Genomic DNA, 13,873 nt, shown 5'->3' with positions numbered 1-13,873 from the left:
GAGGATTCCATGTCAGTCGTTTGTCGAGATGTAGTCCTAAGTAACGGATCTGTTCGACAGGAATAAGTGGGGTATTATTAAAGGGTACTGTTGGGCAAGAGGTCATTGGTTTACGACGAAGGGTAAATGTGCTTTGGTGGTATTTATTGGAATTAATGTTAATCCTCCAATTTTGGCACCATTCTTCAAGGGTGGTGATGTGGGACTGGAGGGTTTGGGATACAATTTAAGGATCATTGTTCACTGACAATAGACATGTATCATCGGCATACATGGTGAGGATAGTGTTAGGATGGGTTGAGATGTCAGCTGTGAAAACTGTATAAAGGATAGAACCAAGCATACTACCCTGAGGTACACCAGCAGACTGACGGAATAGAGATGAATAAGCGCCATTGTAATTTACTTGAAATAATCTATCAGAGAGATAAGAACGGATAATGAGGAAGTATGTAGGGGTAGGAATTTACGGATCTTGTATAGCAGTCCTGGGTGCCAGACTCGATCAAAAGCCTGTTCTACATCAAGAAAGACTCCCGAGCAGTACATTCTATGCTCCAATGAAGACGAGACTTCATCAACCACACGATGGCATTACTGGATAGTGGAGTGGGATGTTTGGAATCCAAACTGGTGATCTGGGATTATGTGGTTGGAATCAAGGATGGGATACAGGCGTTTCAATGTGAGTTTCTCAAGGATTTTGCCCATGATAGGTAACAGAGAGATCGGACGGTAGGAGGATGGGTATTCTGGTGGCTTTTGAGGTTTAGGAATCATTTTGATTATGGATAATTTCCAAGGGTTAGGAAAATATGTGGATCTGAGTACAGCATTGTAGATGTAGGTGAGGAGTAGAACAGATTTTCGAGGAAGATGTTTTAGAATATGGGATGTAATTATGTTATAACCGGGAGCTTTGCGGGACGGTAACTTCTGAATGATGTTGGATATTTCTGAACGATGAAATGCTTTAGAAGGAAGGGTCATTTGAAGTGGAGTATTCAATTCTTCTTTAAGGTATTCGATACGAGTTAGATTGAGGAAGTCAGGGTGTGACTCAAATGTTTTAGAAAGGTGCTGACCGAATACCTGAGTTTTTTCATCGTCCGATTTCGTCCATGTTTGTGATTCAGTAAGAAGAGGGTGATTAAAATTTCTGAAGTTAAGAAGCTTCTCAGTGGCCGTCCATAAAGATTTATCAGTAGTTGTGAGGTTTTGTGTTAAGTTAGTTAAATTTTGTATTTTGAATTTTTTAAGTTCTCTTTTGAGTTTGTTTGTCAATGTAGTATAACATGTTTTATCTGCTGGGTATCTAGTCCTGTGCCACTTCGCTCTTGCTCTGCGTTTTTCCTTTAATAAGATGTTAATGTGCTGTGGAAAGTTAGTATGTATTGTATTATTCATTTTACCGGTCGTTGTGTTGTCGTAAATGCAAATTCTTATAGATTCGTTCAAGTTTTTTATTGCTTCGTCAATGTCATGTTTAGTTTTAAGTGGAGTTTTTAGGTCCAGTTTGTTTTCCAAATCATTGCGAAATTTGTCCCAGTCAATTTGTCTTTTAATCATTGAGGGAGGAGAGGGCTTAGGAACAAAGTCGAATGTAAGAAAAGAATAACTGGACTGTGGTCTGAGGAAAGGTCAATAAATTCAAAAGTCTATAGATTCAATAATGGTCCGGGAACAGGAAATTTGGGAGGTGATAAATATATCTAGAATATCAGGACGTTTCTTGAGAATTGTAGGCCAATAAGTAGGACTCGTGGGCGTGAGGATAGAATAACTATTGGAGGCAGTGACTCGGGAAAGGATATTAACACGGGTATTGGATGTACGGCATCCCCATCGTTGATGTTTGGCATTATAGTCTCCTCCAGCAATGAAGCACGATTCGAAGGATCGGAATAAAGACTCAAGGTGATTGTAGGGAAGTGAATTACCAGGGGGAGCAGTATACAGCTGATGTTAAGTGGAAAGGACGAGTTCAAATGATTACAGAGGTTGCTTGGATAGCGTCAGTTGGAGTGGAAGGAATGAGGGAATGTGATAGAGATTTATGGATAAGGATGCAAGACCAGGGTCTGCATTTCAGAAGGAAAATACGTTGTTGGGTTTTATCTGTTAGGCGCTTGTGTAGATTGGACAGGGTGTTAAAATTAAATTTATGAAGAGGGAATTTTAATTTAAATTGAGATAAAACATTAATATCAGTAGGGCGATGTACAATAGTAGAGTTGGAGAGATAATGGCAGTGAGGATGAATAAGATCAGAAGAAGAAACTAAGGATGACGAAGTTTGAAGAGAATGAGATGAGATGTTGAAGCAAGAGAAGATGAATTAGGAGTAATGGCACGTGGAGAGTTAAAGTTCCGGTGACGTAACAATATGGTGGTTTAACATCCGTTAAATACCGACACATTTTGAACATAATAAAACCCTTATAATACTTCTTTTCTCTTTGTTCTGCATTTCAGAAGCCCACTTTCTTGTCATATCTTTTATTCTTGTTTCTCTAAATTCTCACCCCTTATTTAATTATTTTTATATTTACTATCCTTCCTTTTTAATTTATATTCATGCATCTTATTTTTTAATTTATATTCATGGATCTTATTTTTTAATTTATATTCATGTGTTACCTACTTAAGCGTACTTATATTAATTACTTTATAATTAATTTTCTATTATAATTTACATATCTCTGTATCCCCACTCATTTGGTATATTGTCTTTCTTAATCACTTACACATATTGTATCCCATTATTTTATACTTTATTTCTTCTTTGTTTTTCTATCTATGAGAATTTTTTTTTTTTTAATTTATTTTATTTTTTTATAATTTTGTAAATATTTCTTCTGCTCCTCTATTATGTATATTACCATTTATTGTTTACCTAATTTTAATTTTTTTACATTGTTTACTTTAAAATTATTTTCGTTATTATGTGGCGTGCTTAACAGCCATCCCCACTCCTCCCAATAAAAACGGCTCACTCTGACTTTGACTTCCGTCAAAACATGTATGAATTCTTTCTCTTCAATTTGCATTTGATTTTATTCTTTTCTCTTTTCATCTCTTAATTTGTACTTTCTTTAATATTTGTTCTCTTATCTTTCTGTTACTATTACCGCTTTCATTTACTGTTTTCAACCTTTAATTTTTCTTATTAAATTTTACTTTTCATTTTATACCCCTGTTATTTTCCACTTATGTTTTTTTTTGTAACTATGTCAAGTGTTTGTATATTTTTTAGCCCTGACAAAGCCCTGCAGCGTGGGGCGAAACGTTGGCTCAAATAAAAATAGTACATCCATTTACTATTTGAGGTTTTTTGACCGCACCCAGACCATATTCCATTCATTGATACACACGGTCAATCAAAAATCTTCCAGTTAATTGTTTTATATTAATTATGATTAATTAAATATTTTAGACTAAAATATTTTAAATTATCCTAAAGTGAAGTTATGAAGTTTTAAGTAATTATAGAATTACCAGAAAGAAGAATCCATCTCAACCAAATGTGAAATACTGAGACTCTACCACTAAGTATTTAATAACTAGTATAAAATTTTTAATTTATTTTTAATATTTAAATTAAATAAAGATTATATTTGTTGAATGTTTAATTATTTTTATTTTATTTTATACTATAAAAAGCAACAATAGTATAAATTACAACTGCTTTCTCTAACTTTTCTGAAAATAATTTTAAATATATATGATTTTCAATTTATTTTTGTATTAAAATAAAAAAATAAAATGCAGTCAGATGAGTTTATTATGTAATGTCTCCATAGAAACCTTATTTAATATTACATAACCATGATAACAAACAATATTTAACAATTTAAATAAAATAATTTTTTTTTTTTTACTTATTTTTCCAGAAATATAAATTTCCTTAACACCTCATTAATATAAAATGTGATATTTCCACATGTTAATGTTGAGTAAGAGTTGACGGTAGCAGCGTGGTAATTCGCCCGTCTGTCAACCCAAAGATTGCGAGTTCAAACACATGGCACTAACCAGGATTTTTTCAAGCTTATACAATACTCACTCACAGCCTCTCCCCGGGCATTTGTGAGGCCCGTTAGCCAATAGGTGGCACTCACAAAAATAGGCGTGGGAGTGACGAACCCACCCAATGAAAAACCACTTTAAGAAACGCACGATGTATTTTCTTACATCGCACGAGGCCTTGGACCTCTACAGTCTGTTGTGCCAATAATAATAATAATAATAATAATAATAATAATAATAATAATAATAATAAATAATGTTGAATAAAGGGGAAGCGCCTAATAAGAGGTCATACACACACTCAAAAAAGTTTCCATACGCCCAAATATAATTGGATAAAAGCAAATGTAAGAATTCAAAAAATTTGCAACAATATTATTTGTATTGCATTTTTTATTTTTAACATAAATAAATATATCAAACAGAATAGTAGAGAAAAATTAAATTAAATTTATCATTAATAACAAAAACTTGTTTCAAAAAAGTTTCCATACACTATATATATATTATATATATTTTGAAACATATTTTTTCTAATAGCATGTGGGTCCTCCTTTTGCCCTTAGAATTTCAAGTATCCTGTTTTTCATACTTAGAACCAGCTTGTTTGTTACCTCATTTTTAATTGCATTCCATTCTGTCTGTAAAACAGCTTTAAGCTCTTCTCTTGTTTGGGTGTTATGGTTTTTCACTCGCCGCCCCAATTCATCCCATAATTGTTCAATAGGGTTTGCATGAGGTGACTGTGGAGATGTTTTTAATTGATTGGGAATATTGTCAATCAACCATTCTTTTACTTTTTTAGGAGTATGTTTGGGGTAATTATTTTGTTGGAAAAAGTAACTTCCCCAAGTCCCAATTTTTCAGCTGATTTTTTTTAATTATTCCTTAAAATGTCCAGGTAAGTATATTGGTCCATAATCCCATCAATGAACACTAAATTTTCAACACCAGAAGCTCCAAAACACCCCCAAACAATGACACTTCCACCTCCGTGTTTAAATGTTGGGGTCAAATTCTTAGTTTTAAAAGCTTGGTTTTATTTCCTCCATACTTTTGACCAGCCATCTGGCCCAAAAATATTAAATTTGGATTTGTCAGAGAATATGACCCTTTCCCAGAAATTTTTGGGTTTATTTACAAACTCCCTGGTGAATTGCAGCCGCTTCTTCCTTTTTATCTTACTGATGAAGGGCTTTCTTCTTGCGAGTCGACCACTGTATCCTTCTCTTCTTAGAATATTTTTGACTGTTTCTGAGTGGACTTGAATCCCATAATCCCTATCTATTCTGATGGTCATTGAGGTTGCGGTAGTATGAGGATTTGCATAGACTTCAGCAAGTATGGCTCACCTGTGATGATTCTCCAGTTTCCTAGGTCTTCCAGCACGTTGTCTATCCTCAAGAGATTTTAACTCTCCATGTCTTTTTAGTAAATACTGTACAGTAGCATGTGACTTATTCAATAGATGTGCAATTTTTCTTAGAGATAAGCCCTGCATTTGGTAGCGAACCATAAGCTCTCAAATCACGAGAAACGCGCATGTTGAAAAGAAATCAGTTTCCTAGGCACAAGTAAAGCTAATACTAAACTAAGAGTTGAGCATAGAGATAAGATTTATCCAGATAACACTGGAAAGACGGTCATAGTACAACAAATAGGATTAATATTGAAAGTGTATGGACACTTTTTTGACCTATCATTAACAAATGACATTCTGCCTCGTTTGATAGTATTGAAAAAATGAAAATAAATAAATATATTTTTTTATCTAATATTAGTATTAATAATTTGTACATTAGGAAATTGTTAAGTTGAAAATAAATAGCCCTGCAAATTAATAGCATGCTGTATGAAAACTTTTTTGAGTGTGTGTATAGTCTGGATTTACCAAAGAGTTCTCCAATCAAACCGAAGACCAAGCCTGTAAATAAAAGAAACATCCCACCAGCCACACCTGGAAGCTCAGTGGATGGAATTGAGCCCCAACCTGGCATTTCAACCTAAGCTATGGCAGATTTCCTTTTTTTCATCTTCAGCCCTCATCAAATGTTGTCATACACACAAATAGAAGAGATGGAACTGCACCCATCCTTAGAGCAGCTAAGTCCTTACTAACATTTATCAAGAATATAGAAAGTTTTTTACTATTCTGCCAAGAAACTTATAGAAAAATTGTGAAATGTCGGATACTAAGGTATATCATCACATGTATTAACCTTCTTAGGAGAGAATGCTCTGTGTTGTAATAAGGTGACCACATCTATCAACACCACTGGATGCCATAAAAGAAGAGCTAACAGCCAAGGGATTCCATTATCGCCAAACAGTATATATTTTTAAAGAAGAGATCAGTCAGGAGTAAAGAATAAAATAGACCAACAGCTATTCTTTGATGATCTGGAGCAAATGTCTAGTGTCAAGGACATCTATAAATTCAGTTACCTATATTATATGAGAACAATCGTCGAAAATTTGACCCTAAGCGGGAAATAGTACAAAGCCGTAACTGTCCATTCTTAACCCCAACCTCACAATACTCGTAAGTCTAGCCACTACCAAATAGCTTACATCCTCCCTCCTGGTCCAAAAGCCCAAAAGAAGAACAGTAATTTAATCCCAATTTTTTATTACTTTAATGAAAACTATACATAGATTAAGAAGAGTTGAGTAAAAATTGATGACTCTGCCAACCACAGTCAGGGGAAATAAAAAATTGTCAAGTCACAAAAATTTCAATTTTGACATCTTTTAAATAAATAAAAAAATTAGTGTTACCCCCCACCATATTCCAACCTACTGACTGGCCAACCAAAATCCCGACCTCCTAGACTTTTTTGTCACACACAAAGGTTTTGGACCACTAAATTATTCCATTTCCAGACTTGATCATTCCTCAAACCATAGTCCCCTAATCCTAACCCATCCACATCATTGCTTCCTAAAAGGCCTTCACCATCTTTCATTGTGGGACCTGTTAATTGGAACCTCTTCTGACAAATAATAAGCCAGAAAATAGACCTCAGAGTATCCCTTAAAAACTCCTTCTAGATGATGCCATGAGTTCTTAACCACCATTCATCAAACAACAAGTTTTGATGAAATACCACAAGAACTTTTTACCCCAAGAGTTTATAAACCTTACCCATGCCTAGGAATGTTTTAAGCCCATTGAGGAAGAACCAGGTATCCTGGTGATTGTACAATCACCTTTCCAAACTCATGAGAAAGAAATTGCCTATATTCAGAACCAAATCTTTCAATTCCTACCACCTCTTCTCACAATCTACTTTCCTTTAATAAGGAAACAATCCATAATTATCTTTTTCCTTAAACCAGGTAAACCTCCCAATAATAACTCATCCTAGGGATCAATAAGCTTGCTTCTAACCTTTTCAATTTTTTTTGGAAAAATTCTTCTCTAATAAATTCGACCCATACTTAAAGCCAATAATATCCCCTCACATCAGTTAGAATTTCGTTCAGGTCATTCCACAGTTCAACAAGGATTTTGTGTTGTAGACCATGTATCATAAGCTCTCGAAAGCAAGCAATATTGTATTAGTGCCTTTATGGACATAGCACAAGATTTCAAATAGAGATGGCACAATGGTTTACTTTTCAATCTCAAAATACATTTGCTCCAATCCTTATACTAAGTCCTTGATCCTACCTCTCAAACCATTCCTTTCAAGTCCGCTGCGGCCTTGACCAGTGTTTAGGGTCCAATTCAGAAATGAACTTCAAAAAGTTTTGAACATCACGTGTATCCAATCCTTTCAATCCAAAGTCCTTCTAACTATATATTCAGATTATGGTACCAACAAAACTTTGTAGTATGACCTCAATATCCCATATGTCCTTGACTTTATTCTATACAGATTACTGAACTGTCAACAGAACCTTATTCCCCATCATAATCTCTTAGCACCATCCCTATAATCCTCCTCAAAGATTAAAACGGCAGTGGTCTGAGTGTATGTGGTTTTACCGTTCCCACTCAGTCTCCACTGGCTTTAATATCAGTGATGCTGCTGGGAGAGAAGCTTTGGGATCTCTAGGAGTTTTTCCATATACCTGAAACTTGAGAATGGCAAAGCTTGGTTCAGAATTCCTAAGGCTGACTGAAAATATTACATGTAGGTATGAATGCTTTCTTTAGGTAATGTTTATATTATTTAATTAGAATTATTATTATATTGATTTACTTATTTTTACAGCTGTAATATATCTTTATTAATATTATTATTAATGTTATCTTTTCATTTTATTTATTGTATATATTTTTTTTTTTTGTAATTTTGTTCAGTATGTTAGAAAGATTTTTTGTAGTTTTGCTTAGTATGTTAGAAAGAATGAACACTTAGAGCTCTAACAGCCATTGCCCTTGATTGTGGCAGCTTGTAATAATATTCTTCAATAAATAAAGTATCTCTGAAAAACAAAAGAAATATTTATTTATAACATTTTTTTTTTTGTTACCAGTAACTATTTCATCTTTCATGTTTGTATCATTATATCATTGCCTTTTTGTTCTTCTTTTTCAATGTTAATTATTTAAAAATACGATGTTATTAAACTTTTTTATTATCTTTGTTCCGTTTAAACAGAAGACTCAAAACAGCTATTTAGTTCTTATTCAGGCTAATTAGTCATGCCAGCCCCCCATGTGCCCAAGAAAACATAAAGCACTCACACTCGCTAGCTAGCCTAGGCCAGAGGCTGTCTTCCTTTCTATTTTTTGAAAAAATAATGAGTGAGTAAGGACACTTCCAAAGAGCCCTCCAGTAGCAGAGGAGAGGGTAGATGAGAAGAACATGGAAGGCAAAAAAGAGGAAGCACGAAAGCTTGGAGTAAGTCCATATCTTCCCACATAACTAACACCATTATCATCATTAAACTCCAATCAAAATTGAATTACTATCTCTAACAATAAGTGTTCTATTTCGGCCACCCTTCATACCTGTACAATAAATTTAGTGTTTAACCATTCTTTATTTTTCAACCAACCTCTATAAATAAATTCTCTTTCAGTCAACTTATGCCTTATTATTTCATTCAATTAATTTTATACAATCCACAAAAAATTCAACCAGCAATTCAAAGTGAAGAAACGTCTGGCCTTAGGTGGAAGGGGCACTTACATACAATCATTATTTTCCTTTTTTTATCATTTGTGCAACTAAATCTTAAAGTTAATTATTCTGAACGGATAGAAGTTGTTCTATTGATAATTAATAATTAATTAAATATTTTTAATTAATTATTGGAAGTTGAATAGGATTTCAGCCAAATAAAAATATAATGGCCTAAATAAAGTGACAAATTGTTGTTGTTTTTTTTGGAAAACCAATACTCTCCATACTAATAAATGGTATACAGCTCTATAAGGACTAAAATTTTAGTAAATTGACTCTACTTTAAACCAGTTATGCATAGTATTTTTTGAGCAGTAAGTAGTTTCCAGAATATTGAAGTTGTGTAATTAATCAAGATTAAAAAAAAGGGGTTTTCTTGAATAAAATAAACTACAGGTTTTCTGCAGTGGTCCCAACTTTAGATATTTAAAGTCAATCCAAACCCTAACAAGATAAAAAAATCATAGCTACCAGACCTGTTGCGTTTTGAAAGTCCTTCGTTTTCTGTGCTAATAACCCCTGGTGTGAATCATTCACTAAATTACAGGCAATCAGTCATTTTCTTTCTCACTCATCTGTTTAGATTCTAACCTCTTTCCAATTGAGGTATAAACTTGTAAACTGACAACCTTACAGTTTTTAGCCTGTAACTAACAGAAAAATTCAAAAAGCTAAGTTTTTTGTAAAGCATTTAGATTCAAAATGTAAGATACTCGCTAATAACAAAATTTTATGCTCTACCACTGTAATTTGAAAGATTGGTTATTTAGAACATCTGTTGCCATGGTCAGATGTTTTAAAGCCATTGTATTGAATTTCTTGTTATATTAAATAAACATTGTTTTTTTTGTGCTCTTAATTTCGATCATATTCCTGGACCAACTTTATAATGTTGGGCATCATTCAAAGTAGATTTTATGTTCTTTAATTCTTGTAATGATACATCCTAGCCAGGAAGCCTGGTTCAGAAGTTATAGTGAGCATTTCTATAACTCACCTTCCACAGGAATTCACGAAATTATTATTTTACAGGTCATATTGGTTTCTACAATATACCAGAAAATTAGAACTATCTGACCTTTGGCACAACATAATATATTAAGTGACTAGTCTATTAAGCCTCTGTTATTACTCTATACACTAGATTTGTGGAACCCATCACTTGTGACAAGTTTTAAATTCTGGATTCAAATGTTTTTGTTATAATACTCAAATTAAAATGCAACCCTCATGGTCTAAATTTAGTATTATTATCTTCAAATAAATCTTTTTAAAACAGATTTTATTATAAACATATATCCTGATGATATAAATTATTTAAAATTGTTAATACAACTGATGGGTTTCAGTAAAAGAAGGTAAACAATTTCCTTTAGTAAATCTTGTTTTAAAATGAGGAAAATTTGGATGACAAATTTTTCCATATATATATGTTTTTGGGAAGACAGTGTTGGGCCAAACAGAAATAAAGAGCTAACCAGGTGATTTAAATCAGAAACTTATTAGTACAATTAAATGCTGTATAATAAACTATTATAAGATCTATTAGGGAAGAAATGCCTAAGAAGACTCAGACCATGTAAGTGGTTTACAGTACAAATAGGTGGGACAGATTAAATTAGAGATGGGAGGATGAAGTAGTCAATGATAACAGAACTGTTAAATTTCAAGGAATTGAATGTCAGTAAGGGACTGGTACATTTGACAAGTAAATGTTTATTGTTTAAAGTATGAAAATATAACTACAGTAGAACCCTTGTTATCCGGGGTAATGATAGGGGTTCACAGATAAACGAAATACAACATTTTATTGACTTAATGAGACTGATAAGAAAAACTGTGCATAAAATCACTTTTATCAACAAATGTTTTAATTTTATTAAATTACAATATACAAAAAATATGTATTGAATTTTCATTTAGAGAAAAAATCAGTAATTTTAGTTTGTTTTTTACTAAACAATTCTTTTCTAATATCAGTTCTCATTGTCCTTAGCACGATAATTCTGCAATAATCACCATTCTCCTGTTCAAAATAGTTTAGGAGAAGTTCTGATGCCTCCAATGCTTGGTTGAGTTTGATTTTTTTATTTCCTAAATGATAAGCAAATCTTTGTCCTCATTACTCGAGTTTCCGTAGTCAAACTGCGATGTAGTCGATGGCCAGTCTTTACCGTGGAGATCTGCTATTTCGTTGTCAGTCAGTTTTTTAAATCCACCTTCATCCATATCACTTTCCAGCCACTTTTTCATGTCATCCCTATTCCTGTCACCTCCTAATACATAAATGAAATTCGGGGGAGCTTTGACGATTTCGAGAAATGATTCTGTTTCAACTTCTTCTGAGGTTTCCTGAACAAAATCTTCTTGTTTCAATATTTTCCCCTATGTAAGTTTCAATGTTGTGGGGGGGGGGAGGTAAATTTACCCATGGTTTACACACTGAAAAGATGGCGCCTTTTATGGTCTACTTTTTACAATTTCTTTGATTGAGTCTGTGCTATTATTCTGTTCAAGGAGAAATCTCAGGAATATTTTTTTGTACCTTCTCTTTAACTGTATATCACCCCTTGATCCATGGGCTAGGTTAGGGATGTAACGTTTGGTGGAAGATAATGAATGAAACTTAAAGATGTCACTTTGGATTGTCACGATGGGAAGGAAAATTTTTGAGTAATAAAGCAGCTCTAAGAATAAACCTTTCTCTAGTAGTGAAACACGGAAGGTACAAATTTGTCTTTAAACCATGACGAAAAGATTGTTCGGTTCATCCAAGCTTTTGGATGGCTGTAGTAATCACAAGTAGTCAAAACTTCTTATTTTAGTTCCTTTGAACGATTAAGATTTTTTTGCTTTCCCTAGAATGGTTAATTTTAATTTATGATCTCCTGATGCATTACAACATGTCATAATTGTAAGCCATTCTTTGGTAAATTTGTGACCAGGAGCATATTTTTCGGTTTAAGCTGCTAGGATAAACCAAACAATCTTTTTGTTATGGTTTAAAGACAAATTTGTAACTTCTGTGCATCATCACTTAATTTTTTGAAGGAAACATTTCAATATTAATTTTTGGATCAAACAGTAAAAATTTTCAATAAATAACGTGGCAGCAACATTATCACCGCTAAGACTCTCCCCTTGAATTGCCAACTGCCTGATACCGTGTCTTTTTTTGAATTTGTGGAGCCATCCTTGGAAAGCAGAAAATGGCTCCTCAATATTTAAGTTTTCATGAAACCATGTTGCTTTTTCACTCACCATTGGCCCAAAAATAGGAACTCCCTCAGCACTTTTATGCATTAATAGGCTCCATCTATATCTTTTAACGTAGAGTTCTTCATTGTTTCCCAATAACACGATGTTTGAGGTGATGACGATACAAAGTCGGAAATGTCATTTTTCTTCTTAAAAATATCACAAACAGTTTGCTCCCCAATTCCTGATTCAGTAGACAATTTTTTAACACTTTCGCCTTTTTATACTCGGTTTATAATGATTAATTTCTGTTCAAGCATTAAAATGACACGTTTTCTTTTTTTGTGACATTTCCTTGGTTTGTATTTAAATGAAGACTAAAGCATCACTGTGTAAATAATTCTGTTTTTTAGGCAAACAGGCCAGCAAGACTTTCATAGAAACGACTTGTAAACATTACCGTCCCTAGAATATGAATGAGACTAATAGTTACCAGAAACATCTCATTCATACGATACCAGTTTACCGTGTTTTTCCATTCATTATTTTATTTTATTATTTTTAGAACAATACATAATTAAAAATTACCTTAATTAAATCATTTAAAATAATATTAGGTATTCATTTTTAAAATAAAATATTATACATATAAAATAAATGGTGTAAAAATTAAAAAAAAAAACTTTATTAAATAAACAACAAAATAATTGGCCCCTCAGAACCTCAGATAATGGGGTTCTACTGTACTTAAACAGGCATAACAACATCTTTCAGTTAGGAAGCTAATCACAATTATTAACCATTCATTTAATAATGATGCAATTATTAATAACTTATGTAACAATTACATAATAATTAAATACTTAAATAGGTCAAAATAATCACTATAATTTTCTCTTTTTGATTTTTAGGTTCCCAACAGTGGTCCACGAGAGCCTTGGAATGGGTTGCAGGACGGCCCAGAAAGTCATAGCTTTGTGACAATTTATTGTTAGAACTATTTTATTAACTATCTTTTCTGATATTTGTAAGTCAGCTGAAAGGTTTTAACAGACAAATGCACAATAAAAATGACTTATTATGCACTTTCAGCCCATCTGATCTCAGTGGGCTGGCTCATATCTGGAAATTTTACCTTTCCAATCCTATGAATGTACTCCAGACAGAAAATCATGCAGTCATACTTCTTGTAGGATCCTATATTTTTAAGATAAAAGAAATATTTTATACTTCAATGAATTTTGGTCTGAAACTATTTGGAATATTTAAAAATAGAACCTGAAATATGAGAGAGACTTATCAAATATATAATTTTTTTTTTCACTTTCAAAAACGTGGCTGGAGTCGGCCTGGAACACTTGTCATAACAGATGTGACCTTGTGTATGTTTATTTGAGAAATTACTTAATAATAAATATAAAAATAATTTGTTATATGGTGGTGTATTTTATATTGTGGATAATTTTATAAAGAAAAAGAAAAGTTAATGGTTTTAAAATTTAAATAAA

At 32.9% G+C, this 13,873-nt stretch overlaps 1 long non-coding RNA gene across 2 annotated transcripts in view; it reads right to left on the bottom strand.

Moving 5' to 3' along the window:
* Positions 1-13,873, bottom strand: part of LOC106685221 (uncharacterized) — a 43,724-nt gene that overhangs the window by 10,438 nt on the left and 19,413 nt on the right. The window contains exon 3 of one of the 2 annotated variants that reach the window (XR_001343816.3): positions 9,644-9,817. The exons of the other annotated variant lie outside the window; for it this stretch is intronic. This is a non-coding gene — a long non-coding RNA (uncharacterized lncRNA). The remainder of the gene's footprint in view (positions 1-9,643; positions 9,818-13,873) is intronic. 2 annotated transcript variants of the gene reach the window in all.

The sequence above is a fragment of the Halyomorpha halys genome, unplaced genomic scaffold (genome assembly GCF_000696795.3).
Source record: "Halyomorpha halys isolate HHAL.00 unplaced genomic scaffold, Hhal_1.1 Scaffold671.1, whole genome shotgun sequence".
NCBI lineage: Eukaryota > Metazoa > Arthropoda > Insecta > Hemiptera > Pentatomidae > Halyomorpha > Halyomorpha halys.
This window is presented reverse-complemented; position numbering and strand designations above follow the sequence as displayed.